At 40.0% G+C, this 17218-nt stretch overlaps 1 long non-coding RNA gene across 1 annotated transcript in view; it reads right to left on the bottom strand.

The window, feature by feature from the left end:
- LOC135327628 (uncharacterized) overlaps positions 1 to 11163 on the bottom strand; it is a 35777-nt gene extending 24614 nt beyond the window's left edge. Inside the window, exons 1-2 of the long non-coding RNA XR_010388031.1 lie at positions 10726 to 11163; positions 7094 to 7194 (exon numbers count right to left, since the gene is read on the bottom strand). This is a non-coding gene — a long non-coding RNA (uncharacterized LOC135327628). The remainder of the gene's footprint in view (positions 1 to 7093; positions 7195 to 10725) is intronic.
- Between the last annotated feature and the right edge of the window lie 6055 nt (positions 11164 to 17218).

The following is a 17218-nucleotide window of genomic DNA, read 5'->3' as shown; positions in this document are numbered from 1 at the left end:
TTTCCTTCTATGATCAGAAATGAGATTAAAGGCTGCCACTAAAAATAGTGCTGTCAGAGGCGATCAGTGCATCTCGCCCTCTTTCTCACTTTGATAAATAGTGATGGATTTTGGTGTCTCTGCTCTGACAGTGAAGACCTCATTCTGCAAATCGTTACTGGCATGAATAGTCCTATTGATTGTGATGGGAGTTACTTCCACAGGTTTGCAGAATGCCCTCCCTCTGCTACGCACATGCTGTAGCTGTTACTCAGCCACTTGAGCAGGTGATGAAAAATGATGTAATTAGACTTTCAAGAAAAAAAAAAATCCAGTGCATTTAGCAGGGTACTGACTGCATATCTCCTCTGCAAGGGGTAAGAATTCACTCTTCAAAAGCATTTTACTTCAAACATTTTATCTCTTTATGTTTTACTTCAAGCAAGCCTAAACTCTTCGGTAGGTTAAAAACAAAGCCTGTACTAAGGCCCGTTCTTCTGGGCCTATGCTAACAGGACCTGACAGGCTATTAACCCTCTCTTTTAATTTCTGGTATCATTGGCAGCAGACACACCTAAATCTCCTAACCCTAAAAGAGTACCAAACTTATCTAACTTACTCAGCATTGCTTCCTGCCACAGGTTATTGCATTTGCACATTGCATGCCTTCCCCGCTACCACGCTGCTCATTTTGGAACTGAAGCTGTCATCTGTGGTGAGCTTTTCTACTGCCTTACAGCACAGGAGAGCTCTCGTCTACCTCAGACCATTTGATTTGAGCAATATCTTAGTAAATGAGATTTTCTGTATTCTTAATGTGTTGCAGCACAGAGTAACTTGATACCACGACAAGGGGATAACAGCACTTCAAGGGACAGATGAGAGGGAAAAAGGCAACCCCTCACTCACATCCCAGTCTGCCACACAGGCCTTTGCTGCCCGTGGGGCAAGCAACACCTAGGTGAGTGACCACATCCGCTCTGCTGCAGTATATTTGTGTCCATTTTGGTAAGAAATTGGTACTAAAGCAAAAATGACTCACTGGGCTGTTACACAGTCAGCAGCTGTGTTCAGAGCCACCAGTATATCTGAGTCATGACTTGATTATAGTGCTCTCACAGGCTAGAAAAATAGGACTGGCAGCAACCTCAAGAGGTCATCTAGACCTTCCTTGCCCAAAGCAGGATCAGTTGCATAGATAGTTTTCAGATCTCCATCCACCCTATCAGTTGTTTGTTAATCTCATTCCCAAAAAAACCCACTAGCAATGGGAACTCTGTATTTTCTCCAAAAAAATCCATTGGGTGCTTTACTGTTCTTACTTGCTGACTTCTAGGAATCTTTTTGTATTGTCTGAAAAATCTCTAACTTTATGGGCTGTTTATCCTCTTCTCTGTTTTCTGCTTTAGTATATTACCATTTCATTTATAAAACACGTAGCATCGCTCCTTATTTTAAGGCATGTCAGGGATCCACTTCTATTCTCAGCAATTCTGGATCAAACCCATTGAATCCAGCAGACCTGCTCTCACAGTGCCTGTGACTGGAGACCCTTACGCCGTGTGTTGCCTCTCTGTTGGAGAACATTTAGTGTGTCATTTCCTGTTTGATCTTTAGAACTAGTATTGACCAAAAGCATCCCTTGAACAGGCACGTGTATATTTTCCAGTGTGCACCTGCATGCAAAAAAAAGTCACAGTACTGATCAATTTGCATCTGCAAATATCTGCTTGCTTATGCAAGGTGAGTAGTATGTAATTTCCTACATAGGTCTACAAATGAACCTTGCAAGCTGCAAGCAGGGCAGGCCTTTTCAGTTCTTAGCATGTGCTATACTATTCGTGCATTGATTTGAAACATTTTACCAGCCAAAGAGCAGCTAACTGCACTCCATGCTTGCAGTACTATATTTCACGTGATGCCCCAGGCTTAAACACTGTGCTTGTAACACCTTAGAAGAGAGATCAGTGGAACGAGCTGGAGCATTAGACCAGTCAGTTTATCTGTTAGCTCAGTGCCTGGCTCCTTATTGAGCTGCTCCAACAAGTTTTCCTCAAGATGCACCTATTGCAGAGGGACTAGCCCTAAGCAAGCTGAACACAAGCCATTTTGTATAGGTTGGCCTTAGGGCAATGGCCCTCACTTATTCAGCAGTATAGACTTAGCCAGATAAGGCTGTGAATACATTCCTTGCCCTTGCTGAAACAGATTCACAAGCAAATTGTGCTGTTCCCGACACACAAGCTAGAGGCCCACTGACAGAAGGAATTCCCTACGTTCTCTCAGACTTCCCATCACGCAACCAAAAGAAGAGAGCAAACACACATCTGGACACACCGCATTAACCCTGTCCTTAAATAGATGCCAAAGAGATCCACTAAGCAAAAGCCACTCACGGGCATATCTAGCTGGAGCCAATGTTCAGGCCAAGACATGGTGAAAATGCATTCTCACCCTCACCTGTCTCTGAGGGCATTGAGTGCTGCTGATCAAAGAGCATTACTGCTTGAAAGCGGTGGCAGGGGCCTCAGGAAATACTCTAAAATGCAGCCAGTTTAGGAATAGAAAGAGCAGAAGTCCTCCTCAAAGGGGTCTATGTAGGGAGCTGTGGTGGGAAGTCACAGGTTCACCAGCAGACTCAAACCATTCTCTGCAGTCACACGTGGTATCTACATTTCAGAAGAAATGGCAAAGCTATATGCATCCAAGCACCAACATTTGCAAACTCTTCCTCTTCTTCCCTACATACAACACTTTCCCTCAGATTGGTCCAGAGCTTGGAAAAGATCAACTCATAAGTGATTAACAGCTAGTTAAATCTGAGGAAGATTATTATCTTAGCTAGTAGAGGGAAGCACAGTGGGAAGTTTGCAGCTACTGAGAAATCCCCTTTGGCTGAAGGTAACTGACTTACAATGGAAGGGACTTTTCTAAGAAAATACACTCGGGAAAAGACAATGCAAAGTTCTCAGCCTCCCATCCATGAGTAATGTTTTCTGCCAAATCCCCAAAGTAAGAACACCTCATCCTCTGCATCAGTAGATGCTGACCTGGCCTTAATGCATGCCCTTAGGTCCTGTTCTCTGAACTACAGCAGGGCACTATTATTATGGGAAACAACTTTCTTACAGCAAATGTAAAAAAAACCAAACAAACAAAAAAAACCCACGATAATAATCTGGAAGCTTTGGACAATGTTAGCATATCCCTCTAAAAACACCTGTAGCCTTTATCTTTCTCATGAAGTCTACTAAAGAATGGAAAAAAAATTCCCATTGGCATGATCCAAGATTGAGAAAATAGTTTGAAGAGAAATTTTGTTTCCATTTTTCTGGGAGTTTTCAAATCTCTTTTAGGCAACCAGCCTAAGCTCCATAGCTGCTCCCCAGCCCACAGACAGCTGCTTCAACCCTGAATGTCCAAAATTCATTTGGTGGGTGGGGAGAGGAGGAGGAGGGTAGGACAGGAAGGGGGAAACAGCCTTAGTTCTACGGCAAATCATTAACGTTTTCCATTAAATTGACCAAGGGGGTGGGGGGAATACTGTGACCTTTATGTATGAAAAACCCAAACTTTTTAACATTGGCATCGGTCTCTGATTCTCTGCAGCTGACTGAACAAGCATGCCCCCATCTTCTGACCTGCTGTCTAACCCTTATTTGATTCTCTATTGATTCTGTGCTATTTTTCACCCTCAACATTACCAGGAAATTTGAGACCTTTGTTTCCAGTACAAAATTTAAATATCCTTTTGTTGTCGCTCTAGCTGAGGCTGATGCATGCTGACTGCTACGCTTTGTTGTTTCAGTGCTCACAGTCGTTCACAGTGTTTTAGTTTGCTAAATTAGAAAACATTAATTTGGGCAGCCAGGTTAATGACTCTTGCTGTCTGTTAACTATAGTTTTACTACTCTGTTTAATAGAGTTAAGGCAGTTTTTTTTTCCTCATATTGGCTAATATGAAACTTTTGTAACTCTAGAGGAAAAGACAAGCAAATAAAAATTGCCTTAGGCCAACAGTTTCATTGAAGTTAGAGTTGGAAAAGGCCTGTCAGAGCACCAACTTAACCACTCCATAGGCACTGAACTACTGGATTTTTGCTGTCAGCAAGAAAACCTCAGGAAGCAATTTTATTTGTTTGCAGATTTGGCTTCTAGCTGCTGCTCCACAACTGGGCCCAGCCTCTGCGCTGTTTGAGCAACATTCCTGAATACAGTGGATTTGCAGCCATGAGTTTAACCACCTGCCTCTTATCGCAGCTTGCGCACCAAGCAGTGGCAGGGGCAAATATACCTCTCGGATGGTCTTCAGCAAGAGTCAAAATTCTCCACGAATGCTGAAACTACTACTTTGGGTTCGAAGTGCAGTATCATGAAAATGAAGTGACAAAATTAATCCCGCAGCACTTTACACTTTTTGCATTAATCATTTTTTATTCCTCATTGTGCATACAGCCCACACTAGAGACACAGCGGGTTAGGAAGCAGCCTAGGAAGGCAATACTGGCAGGCACGAGTTCTTGAGAATCAAGGATAGTTGTGCCAAATGCCCACAAACCATAAAGCCAGGAATCTTCTTGGTGACAGGGTGATTATTCCCTGCAGCTACAGACTAGGTACACCTGAAGTTGCCTCTGCACTTTGCAAGCAAAGAGGATGCACATTTGAAGGAATGCTTAGATATGAGACTTTTTATTCATCTCCACCGAGAGTAAAGCAATTTTAAAGGGAACACAAAGTTCCCTCTGCAACCCACAGACTGAGTGAATAATAAAACACTGCTCATGTTTTTCTTTGGTTTATGTAATAGGCACTCTAGACAGTAAAACTGATCTATCATTACACACACAAGGTTTAGTAACAAGCTTATTTTCCAATGGTAATACCTAGAAAAATCCCAGCAATCAGACAAGCCAGAAACTGAGGTGACCATTTACCACAAAAAGCTCACTTTGCAGTTACCCCAACTGTTTTCCCCATCACGATCCACCTGCTAGTTTCATTCACCTGTTTCACCCTCCCTTAAACCCAGATCAGATGGAGCGCTTGTGGCAAGGCCTTCTATACCCTTATGTGGCACAGCAGGGCCTTGACTGAATCCTGCTGCAACAGAGGCAGGAAATCATTCAAATGGAGACAGCCTTAAACTCTGGGTCAGCAATTAAAATACAAAACACATATCAGAGAAAGCCAGTGAATAAAAAATAAAAGTAAAAAAGGCTTCAAGGAAAGAGGGAGAAAAAAATAAAAGACCTCAGGCATTTACGTACTTGCAAAAAGTGAGCGAAGTCAGCTCTTCCGATTTATTTGTGTAATATGTTTTTCTTCTAGAAGATGTGATAACGTACTTACATAGAATGGGAAATTTAATGGGAAAAAACACTGCATCAGCCCACTGCATGCTGCACAGGAATACACTGTTCAGCAAACACCACCGTGGAGTTTCACCAAGGAGGAATGTGGTCTGTTGCAGCACCAGTATCTTACTGACCATTACTACCTCAGCATCTCTGGTGTTTAGCACATTACCCAGATAAAATGCAAAATCACTAGTGTGCCTTAAGAAAATATGGAGAAATTATTGATTCTGTGAAAACCCTGTTTCCCAACCACTCTTCAAGATTTACTACAAATCTATCTACTCCTGTTACTGGGACTACTTCTGTTACAGTATTTGATACAATAAATAATTTATCAAAATATAATAAACTTACGTGAACTCAGTTGGATAAATCAGCATTTACTGAACATTATCCTTTGTTGTGCTAATGCAGCTTTTGGCTTCTATTTTCATTGTCAAGCCACTCAAATAACTAAGACAGACACAGCAGTCATTTACACAGAACAAGTGAGCTACACAGCAGTATATGTCAAGATGCAAAGAATCATATCTAGTGATAGCTGCAAGGGGAATTCTGTAGGCTGAATGCAATTAGTGAAGTAGAAATATAACCAGCATTCAAGCAGTAATGCTACAGTAACTTCCTGATTTATAATGACCCATTTTACATCTGATCATGGTCATAAGGGCAGCAGCTCCAAAGATACAACGGCACTGGTACGGGAGAAGCCGCCACCTGGCACTTCACAGCCTCTGTTTGTGCCCGGAGTGCTTTTCCCACATGGGTGTGAAGCAGGTCCACAGAGCTCCATGTGGAATTTGGACATGTCTGTTGTTCTGTCCTTCATGGAGCACAACCAGTTTCACCACTACCGCCTCCATGATAAGCTGTAAAAAGCTTTAGCAGACATCCTAAGTGACACTCTGCCTGTGCCTGTTAGAGAGGTGGTGAGCAGAAGTTGTAATCCAGGTGACTTTCAGTCCTTTTTGGCTGTGGTATCTGGAGTGGTTTCACCCTAGCCCTTAAAGCTCTGCCTTTAGGATGGAAAGGTGTTGAGTTTTGCTCTGACAGCAGGATAATTACTGTGCATTAGTTAGATTGCTGCAAAGTGCCAGTGGAGCCAAAAGCTCTATACTCTTTCTGCCAGGTTGATAGATAATGTCAACACAAGGGAGAGGGAGCTATTCACTCTGCCCAAATTTACGCCTGAAAGAAAGGTGACAAATTAAAGGACTGGTCTTCCTGTACTGCCAATAAAGAGAGAAGCAGGCCTTTCCAGAACATAGTTCAAAAAAGGAGTTAAATTTAAGTGCTTAACATTGCATATGTCCCTGACAGCAGATCATTTTGTGAGAAAAAAACCCATAGTATTTCAGCTTCACTAGTATCTTTGTGTTCATTTGTCATTTGGTGGTAACACTGGCTTTTCATGGAAATGAAAAAAAAGGCCCTTGTTAGAGCAAGCCCTTATCATAGCAGCATCCCCCACTTGCTGTATGCAGCCCGTTGCCCTAAAGTCTGTTCCTGCACTCGCAGAAAAGTCCAGTCTGCCTGATGTCCATTCATACAGTCTCCACTGCAGTACTTGAATTCACATCCTCCACTGTATATACAGTTTTGAACAGTTTGGATGAATATCTAAAACAATAATCTTGGCATGCCTCAGAGCAGTTCAGGGACTCCAAATATAACTTTTGATCACACTCTGTTCATGTGGAAAAGTTAGAACAGCTGCTGCTATTTCAACTCTCACAGGTGGGGAGTTAAATTACCTACAACAGATACAGCTAGCGTAACCCCGATCTCACACAGCAATGCGCGCTGCGCTGATGTGGCCATCTCCTCTCCAGACACAAGGGTTGCATGGAGGTACCTGGAAGACAAGTTATGAAGTTGTCCTCTGTAGTGCTTACGTTAGAGAAACCCCTCTCCCCCTCACTCCCTGCCCCTTCAGAGCCGAAACCAAGGTTTCTAGAGCACCTTCATGCTGTTTTATCTATCTCAAAAGCTTAAAGAACTGGTGATGAAAATCTTACCCAAGGAGTTCACTGACCATAAAAATCCCAAGGACAGAACACAGTGAAAGATAATCTTCACTACAACCATTATGAAATATGACTTACACAGGTGGTTGAAGAGAGGGAAAGCAAAGCACATTCACCTCAGAAGAGCTATTTAGAGTTTGATTCCATTCTCTGATTTTCCATGACAAATCTCCAGGTCCTACCTGATCAACTATAAATTTGCACCTCTGTGGCAACAATAGATAAATTCCAGAGGCAGGACAAAAGTAGTTAATACTCTTTCTCATAAAGCCACCCAGTTCATTTTTAATGGTATATGTGGGATACATTTTTTTTTTCTTTACCCTCAAAAAGTAATTTCTTTGGTTAGCAAGATTATATGAGGATAGGCTCTTGGAACTACTTGCACATACCTATCTTCTGATTTCTATTGTTCACCATTTTTGTGCTAGCCATTATCCAGACAGTTTGCAGAAACATCACAGGATTTACCTAGGCAGCAACCTTCAGGTAATAAAAATATGATTTGATATATAGGAACAGAAAAAACTGACAAAGGAAGTAGGTAGAACTCTACAGAAAAAATTCAAACAATGGTTCTTAGAAAAGAGCAAATTTTAAAAGAAAAATAGTATTCTGCTAGCAAAAGTTTCTTGGGAAAAAGAGAAATAAATGATATAATCTAAGTCCTTGAGAAATGATTAATCATTAATAGACAGTTGGAGAATAAGGATGGAAAAAAACTGAGGTCATCTAACCTATTTCTGATACCCCAGGATTTCAAATTGTCTCCAACAGCTCTTTCAGCAGAAGAACTGCCTGAAGTGTACTTGTAAGACTCTCTTCTACAGATGTTCATGGAACTCTCATGAAAAGGATCAAAAATATTTTCTAAGCTAAGTGGGAGATTTTATTCCAGGTGAGATTTTACTTATTGTGGAATATCTTCCATAAAGCAGATCAGAATGAGTGATTAAGCAAAACAATACTTTATTCTGATTTTATGCCCTAATTGTAATATTATTGTACTAATTACTGTCAACCTTTATGATCCAGCATAGACTGTTAGACCTAAAGACTTCTCATTTCTAATGTTCATTAAGAGTTTGATTCCACAAGTAAGAAAACACATTTATCTTATACAGTTTCCCTATTTCTCTGAGCTAACAGTGGAAGTTCGACCTGTAAAAATGAAGAGAAATAAAATTCTTAGAAATATCAACCAGGTATTGCTTTAGTGCATTTCTCTAGCCATCAGTGTTAAGCACCATGTATATTTTTTGCTCTGTAAAACTAGTTTGAAAGCAAACCTTGAAATTTTGCTTACATCTTCCCACTGACAAATTTAATTTACGATCTCTTTCCAGAAACAACAAATGCAAATTAAAGTTCTGAAACAATGGCAACTGCAGAGGAAAAAAATCAATGACAAAATAATTCTTATTGACAGCCTCCTATCCATTCTAATTCTCTGCTTATTTTATGCCTGTTTTTTGTAGACATTAATATTTGGAAAATAACTTTAAACTTTAATCCCACAAAAATATATAGGCAGAAATAACTATTCTCAAATATGCAGTTACTCTGTCACAGAAGATAACAATGACTGGTTTAAAACACTGCATTGTCCATATTTATTCATTCTTCAGAAAAGACAATGTAGCTGCATAAATACCTTTGTTAGCAATATGAATCAGCAGAGGCATCGGATTTAAAAATACATCCACAATCTTGAGAGGAAGATATTCTTTTGTTTTGCTCATTTTTGTTGCTTCCTACTCTTTAATCAAAAAATGCATTTCAAAGATATATATTAGATCATGCAAACACTTGCAAAATGTTTAATTTTGATTGCATGGCTTCTCCCATTGATTAGTTAATTTAGTTTTGTGTATGCAGCTGCACAGTAAGAAATCCATCTCACCCAGTTCTCAGCTTACTGTTCTCTCAAGGTAAATATGGGTCTTGATACTGAGATGGGATGAAGGCAAGTGCAGTGCAGCTTAAAGCCAGCACATTCCCATTTAAGTTAGAGAAGGAAAACACTTTTTCATCACCTGAGTAAAAGCTATTCTGAAAAATGCACTTTATTTGTAGTCCTGTCTTGGCCCCCCGAAGAGCTATTCCAGGATATGAGAAACGAAGCTACCAGATTCCCCATCTCTGTGTGTATCATAAGTTGGTCTGTATACCAAAAGCCACGAGGAAAATGTATAATGCTGCTACAGCTGAAAAGTTCCTTTACAGACTGGAACTGCTTTTACAAGCAGTATGGTATTTTGTTTAAAAAGACTGGACCAGAACCATCAGATTAAAAAAGAACACATCTACACTAACATCTTGATTCCCGAAATGCTAGAAAGCAATGAGCTGTAACAATGTTTTTTACCCTGCAGCATCCACAGACTATTCTAAAGGATGCATGAACCCTACTTAACTAAAAGAAAATAACTTAGCTTAAATTCATTACATGGAGGTCCAAACATTTCAGTCTAAAAAAATCAAAAGACTGAAAATTACTCCTCTGAAAATCTCCATGAAGCATTTTATCAATTATAGATTCAGAGTTTAAGAGAAATGGTGGAAGTTTGAACTGCTACAAGAAAAAACTTGATGTTTTGACTTAGATCAGTCTTCCTAAAGTCAAATCAATGTCCATATATGGACATTTTTTTCTTTTAATTTGCCTAACTTACACTGATGCAAATGCATATTCTTTCTTCATTGAGCTGCCTAATCCTCACTCTGCTTATAACAATCTTGAGTTTCCCTTAAGCCTCCTTGATTTAGACTCCTAAAGGGTTATTCTAAGATAGAATAAAAAATGTTATATTCCTTGTCCTTATTTGTTCCCTAGATGGTGACCATTACATTGAGATACTGAGAAAACTGTGTAATACCAGATTGCTTTGTTCCATAGGCAGAAGTAATAAGTAAATAAATAAATCAGACAACCTTTGTGTTTGCTTCTATTCCTTCATTGTCAGGAATTCAGAGACTCCTTTATGAACATTTAAGCTTTTACCTGTGCAAAAGAAGTATTTGTATTACAGTAATGCTCAGAGCTACTCCTTCCTTGTCCTGCTTAAGAAAAGATAATCCATCCCGGATATTTATAGGCGTTCCAGCTCCTGACTCACAGTACAGTTGAGTCAGATGTAGGAACCTAGATACCTTTTAAGATCTAAGTCTTGGGCTGTTACTACTTCATATGCAAAAAAAGAAAATCTACCGAGGACACTAGATATTTCCTTAATTGGAATTTTGACTTCTCAAAACTTTTTAATTAGTGCCAGCAAGATGGAAACACTTTCGATACCAATTTACAAAGCTATGCTTCCTCTCAGCCATTTGGCATATCCATACTGAGAAGTACTCACAGGTATTTGAACTTTAAAGGCACCCGAAGCAATCCAAAACAAAACGGAGACAGTACTTTGTTTCGCTGCTCTTTGCCAGGCTTCCCATCCTTGATGTTTTCCTAAGAACAGTGTAAAAGCCCCACTGCAGAAATTCATGTTGGCTGGAGAACTCAAACACCTAAAGCTGCACTTGCTGGTGTCTCCCCACAGCTGAACAGAAGAGATCCAGAGCTGGAAAAAAAATCTTAAGGTTGTATCCTGAAATAAAAGTAGAAGGAAACAAACAAACAAAAAGAATAGGAACAAAGTTACAAGCCTAAAGACTAAGCTCAAGCAAAGGTTAAATCACTGACACTGAGAAAACGTGAAGTATCCAAAGCTGGGCACTGGATATCTTCAGTGTATGAAAATATTCATTGATAAGATTTTTGAGGCAGTAAGCCTCATGAGTTTGAAACTAACACATGACACACCAGTTCAAAACACAATGAAAGTTATCTCATGCCTTTAGAAGTAAGGAACTTAAGCCATACGTAAAAGCAAGATTATGAAATCTCTTGATATTGATTTAACCTACACTAGTGTGAATAATAAGTGCTGAAAGTGACCTACTAAACGAAGCAGGTAATGTTGTTGATTTCACCAGGAAAGGCTTTCACAATTCTCTCCAAAACTTTTAGGAAAGAAATCTACAGTTAAGATTAAAAAAAAAAAAAAAAAAAGTATATACTCAAACCAAACCTATGTCTATAAGGGAACACCAATTGTGGGTTTAGATCCAATACCACCTTACCAAAGGACAGAAAAATCAACCGTAGTTTGAAAAACCCAATAAACCTGACAGTGACAAAGGGTATATCTGTACTAGTAAATTAAAAAGCACCAGGAAACGTTCTATACATTTAACTGTTAGAAAAGTCCCTAACATTATTTTGGCCTAGGGCAACTAGCACCTTCACAAACAACTTACAGGCACATTTCAGGAGTTAGCTCCCATCATGACTATTCCCAGGAAGTTTGGATGCAACCACCCTCTTCTGGGACGCTGTAATAGTTTAATAGTTGGGCATCGGTTATTCTGTGCCAGCTGGTCTCAGTGAGGGAGAACATTCCCAGACATGTTTAATATATGAATACTGACATAGCCAAGCGTTCCAGGTTGTAGGCACCTGAAGCTAAAATTATTACAAGAATGTGACCTGCAGGGTTTTAGGAGTGGCTGATAAACAATAGCAGCATATGAACTAACTATGAAGCTGTCGAAGCGAGAGTCCTGAGAGATTCTATAGAGTTTTTCTTCCTGTAGAAACAACTTTCTTGGCAAACAACACATTTAACTACAACTTTTTATTTTGTCAGTCCAGTTACTTAAAAGGCAAAAGACTGAGACTGTATTGTTGGGAATAGAAGGGGAAAAGAAAAAGTCTTCTAATGATCAGAAAAGAGAGCCAGTACTTACCACATGTAGGAAAGCATTTTAGTCCTCTTGAAAGTACTTACAAAAGTATAGTTTTTGTTAAATAATTATTTTACTGTCCCCATTACATCAGAGAGTTTTTGTTCCACATACATTAAGCTTTTTGGCAATTTCTATCCCTGAGTGAATCCAAAGTCTGAGTACACAAAAACAGCTGGTTGCCAAGCCAGCAATCTATATGCAGCAGCAAAGTTTAGGGACAGCTTGCTGTGTTAGGGACACAGGCCTATTTATAGTGGAGCCTATGAAACGTAGCAGCACACTGCATTTACTTAGAACATTAGATAGAGTTCCTGCTTATGATGATGGAAGGGGCTATTTCCTTTTGGCTCACTCAAGGCCTTCAAAAGTGCCTCATTAAAAGAACAGGCAGAGTTCAGAAATATAGGTAGAAATTAGGCTGAATCAATCCAGATCAAAGAGGATAAAGGACCAGTTCTAGTTCCAGTTGCACACTTACCCTGTGCAGTCATCAGGTGAACTCAGTTACATAATTTCATGTCTTCGCTTGATGATTAGAAGGTTTATCATTCTCAGGATCTTGAAGCTCTAGACAGCAAGATTCATTTAATCAGATGTGGGTTATGTCTCGAATACATCTGAGCCAAGTCACCATAGGGTCCTTCCATAGCTCTGGAGAGAGCAGAGAGCTAGTCAGTATATGCTGGGAACCAAAACAACCAGAGACAGTTAGGTGAACTGAATCCTCCGCTCTCAGAGTAACTGGGTTGAGTGTCGTGAACGACATATCGTGATGAAGTGATTCATGGAAGGCACACACATAGACACACATGCCCAAATGCAACTGAGCTCAGAGCAGCCAGTCAGACACTGGAGCATGCTTTGTTCTGCCCAGAAATAACATAGGGTTAGGCAGATCCCTTCTTAGCACAAAGACAGCTTAACAGTTACTAACCTACTGGCCCTAACCAGCTATCAGAAAGGGTATTTGACTAGGAGACCTATACTCTTGGCAACTTCAGTTTGTCCTGTTATCAGTGAAGGCACTATAAAATGCTGAAACCAAAAGTGGTTTCAGGCACTTGGAAAACAAAAATATTCATAGCTTTATGAAGAGTATGTGTGAGATAAGAGATTTCTCACGTCTGAACACAAAGTAATTCTCTTTCAGGCATTAGAGTTTGCTATGTAACAATACACACGTGCTCTCGTAACACCATAACTGTGGATCTGACCTCCCCTGAAAAGATGAACCATCTTATTTTCCACTGACTCCAGAGAGAGTTGGAGCTACTCAGTGTCTTGCAGGCATCACTACCTCAGGCTAGTCACTCAGATGCTATCATGGCACATACAGCAAATTCAGAAAAGGGCTGGAGAAGTGAAGTAATACAGGACTATCTGCAGATAATAACAACTCTTGTGCATGTGGGCATGCATCATAAGCTTTAATTGCAGGATAGGCACACAAGGTAGGTGGGAGCAGCTTTTTCTGTTTTCCCTTCATATTCCTGTGGCACAGCCTTCTGATTTAAGAATATGAGAGATGATAGTGCTTATCAATATGCATGCATTCTGCTTTATACATGGCTGAAATTATTCATTATGTGCTTCCTGTGTCACAGCCAAAGCCCTGAATACTTCAGTTTGCAAAACGTCAAGAAAAAAAAAAGGAAGCAAGAAGCTCCAAGTCATCTGAAACATACAGTGCCTATTAAATTTGTTTGTGGGTTGTCATTTGGGAAGACTGCATAACACTGCAAGGGTAAACAAGCTAGAGAAGGCAGATGCCTTAACAGCTACTAATTGGAATCTAATTACTCTTTGAATTACCTTTACTCACCACTCAGTCCCCAAGCCAGCTACTGACAGACATCAGCTGTCCATGTGGCATATTCATTTAGCACAAACCATATTGAGTGTGAAATCAAATGAGACACTGTTACACCAACATTAGCAACATGCTCTGCAGTACAGAAGCGGCGTGCTGAATATTTCATAGCACACATCTAGCTGCATACATTTATAGCTGCATCTCATTTTTAAGGCAATATAGATACCATACTTCTGCAAGATTTCAGTGCTGCAGAGCTGTAGACAAGTGGTTAAATTCTATATCTAAATAAATACACAGCTGAATCAGTCGCACTGGAGTAATCATGACCTCCTTTGCCTTTTGTTTGAGTTCAGTCCCCTGCTATTACCAGTAACTATGTCATATAATAGCTTCCAACATCAATCTCTTCTTAACTTAAAACCATGAGAAGGTATCTTGCAAAATGAAAGAAAGAAAACTAAATACAATCCTATTCCTCCAGGGAGAGTTTTCTAAATAGTCTAAAGAATTGCACATCCCCAAATCCCCACCATCTAGAGAGCTACATATACCTGCTTCTTACTTTTTCATCATTACAGCTGTGCCTAGAGGCCTCACGTGACTAAAGAACCCACTCTGCAGAGGGCTGGACATGCCTGCACTAGGAGCCAGGCCATGCTCTCACGGGCATACAACCTGAAGCACAGAGATACTTCCCCCAAATCACTGGAGAGTCAACTTAGATTTCCTGCTCTCAAAACAGCACTGTAACTGCAGGCCTGCCCTTTCTTTCACTAAAAGGAAGGGCCTTTTTGTTTTTAACTAGTGCATCTTAATTTTATGGGGATCTGAATTTTTGAAGCTCACCAAGCAACAAGATCATTTAAAGAGTGAAGAGCATAAAGGAAATTATCTAAGTGTGGCTTTCATGTGAGTTACCATGGGGGATGGCTGTGTCACTTGGCTGTGATTACAGTGATACTGAAACAGCCCACATAGCTTTCCCACAACAGATTGTATTTGTTTCTTATTTACCATGCTCTACCATGTCACATATGCATACCATAATCTATTTTAGAGATGATTTGGCCAGTCTTCTCTTTGGTTCTGCCTTTTTTCAAGCAGCTTCTCAGATCATAAGGTTTGTCCTCAGTGGAAGGAATCCGTATTCCAGCAGGACAGCTGTGAACTTGCAAGATGGTTAAAAGATAGCTCAAAGGTATTCAGCCTGAATGAGATGGGACTGGAACACCCAGCAAGGAAAACCCGTTAACTCTTCAGAGAGCAGCAGAGTTTTTCCTCTAGCACTCCACAGCGGCAGAACCACCACCTTACCTGGCAGATGTTTTTTCCATTCTGGATTCATCTGCCTCAGTTTGACTGAGCTCGGCAGGTTCACACACACCACATTATAATGGAAACATTCCTTCTAGGGATACCGCACTGCTCCTGTAAAGTGAGCAATACATTGATTTACAACACACAAAAGCTTTATCAGAAAGTTAAAAAGGGGAATGTTCCTGAGCATTCAAACTCATTTGGCTACACTGCTAAATTATTAAAATAGTCCCTACCACAGTTTAAGCCCAGGCTAACTGGCACTCTCCTAAAAAATTCTCAAGCAGAGTTGGAGAGTTAGTATACAGGGAATTCAACAGGCAGTTTGGATGTCTCCACCTTGTTTAAGAGGACAAGCGAGTTTAATAGCACGGACATAGACTGTTCCGTGACACTATGTCTCAACATCAGAGAACAGTCCCAGACATAATTTATTAGTATAGTCACAGCCTAGCTCTCCGTTAATTACGGCACATCAGCTTACTTGCCAAACTGTACAGTTCCTCTTCAGATAGCTCCAATTGAAATAAATCATTAACGTAAGAGACGAAAGAGAAGAGACTTTTGCTATGAATCTCCTTGATTCTTGCATCTGCCACAGACCACAAGGTTACTATAATCAATAGTCATTTGTTTTTCTGCAAAAATCCCTCTTTGGGAGTGGTCAGGGAGATTACAAACTGTAGACCAGAACTCCCCCAGCTGACCACACAAAATTAGTCAGGGGGACCTCTCCCATTAATGAGTGGGACTTTTTTATCAAGACTAGAAAACTTCAAATGACACTTGTTTTTTTTATTTATTTATTCTAAAGAGGGATAATTACTGAAGTGCATGCAGATGGGTGGAACTAACAATATAAAGCATCCCTCTTGAAGAAAAATTAGGGTCAGTCTTGCATCAATTTATATTCTTAATATAGGCAAATTTGGGGTGCATGCAACAGCTGACCATATCTTTTCTTTTTCTTCTGCTGCAAGCAAGAAGCCAGGCAGACAGCGTTGCCAGGAGCAGAACAAACTGGAAGAGTAGAAGGAGCTCCACTAAAAAGATAGCAATGACTCCTGCTGCCCCAGGAGTTTAAAAGATTCTCAATCCTCAGAAATCCCTGCTCCTTTCGGGGCGGGGGGGAATCTGTAACAGCTATTGACCTAATCAATACGAGGAATCCATTCCAAGAGCAGGAAATGGGGAAAGGAGGAAGACAGTCGAAAGGCGCACTGTATAAGAAGGTGCCTGCCTACGTCCCCTGCCTACCTCAGATTTCCCTTATATTTCTACTGAACAGTGCTTTGCCTTCTTTCTGACCTCAACTGTAATGTTCCACAAGAGTTAAATACAGGGATTTTCTGTCTATAGCTCACAATGAATCAACACTTTTTTTTATTATTATTATTTCTCATGAAATTTTCTTCTCCACTAAATATTATTCTGATTATTAAAATAACAGCATTTACACAGTGAAATGATCAAAAACATTTCATTGAATATAACATTTAATACAAGAAATTTCTCAGGGGGTATTGCACTGCTTTATTAAGCCACTGCACTGTAAAGCTGTGTGAGCTTACCTTACTGTACAGCCCTCTGTGCTGGATTCAGACTGTAATTATGTTAAGTCTGAGCTTTGACATTTTCCAAAAATGCTGCTGGGGACTTTGTCCACATACTCAAAGGGAGGAGGAAGAAAGGGAGGAACCACTATTGTTTCTTTTTATATTCTTCTTCTTGTTGATTATTAAGATTTACTGATTTTTTTTTTTTTTAACTTTCTCTAGAGATAAATGTAAAGGGAATGTTTTTAAAGAACAGTCCTGCATCCTTTTGGATTACACTTAAACACACGAAGAACAATTGGAAAATGATGTTATTTGGTGAAGAGTTCTGGGTTTTTTTGTTTGTTTGTTTGTTTTTTAACT

The sequence above is a fragment of the Dromaius novaehollandiae genome, chromosome 2 (genome assembly GCF_036370855.1).
Source record: "Dromaius novaehollandiae isolate bDroNov1 chromosome 2, bDroNov1.hap1, whole genome shotgun sequence".
Classification (NCBI taxonomy): domain Eukaryota; kingdom Metazoa; phylum Chordata; class Aves; order Casuariiformes; family Dromaiidae; genus Dromaius; species Dromaius novaehollandiae.
The sequence above is the reverse complement of the archived record's forward strand: the minus strand, read 5'-3'. Positions and strand labels throughout refer to the sequence as shown.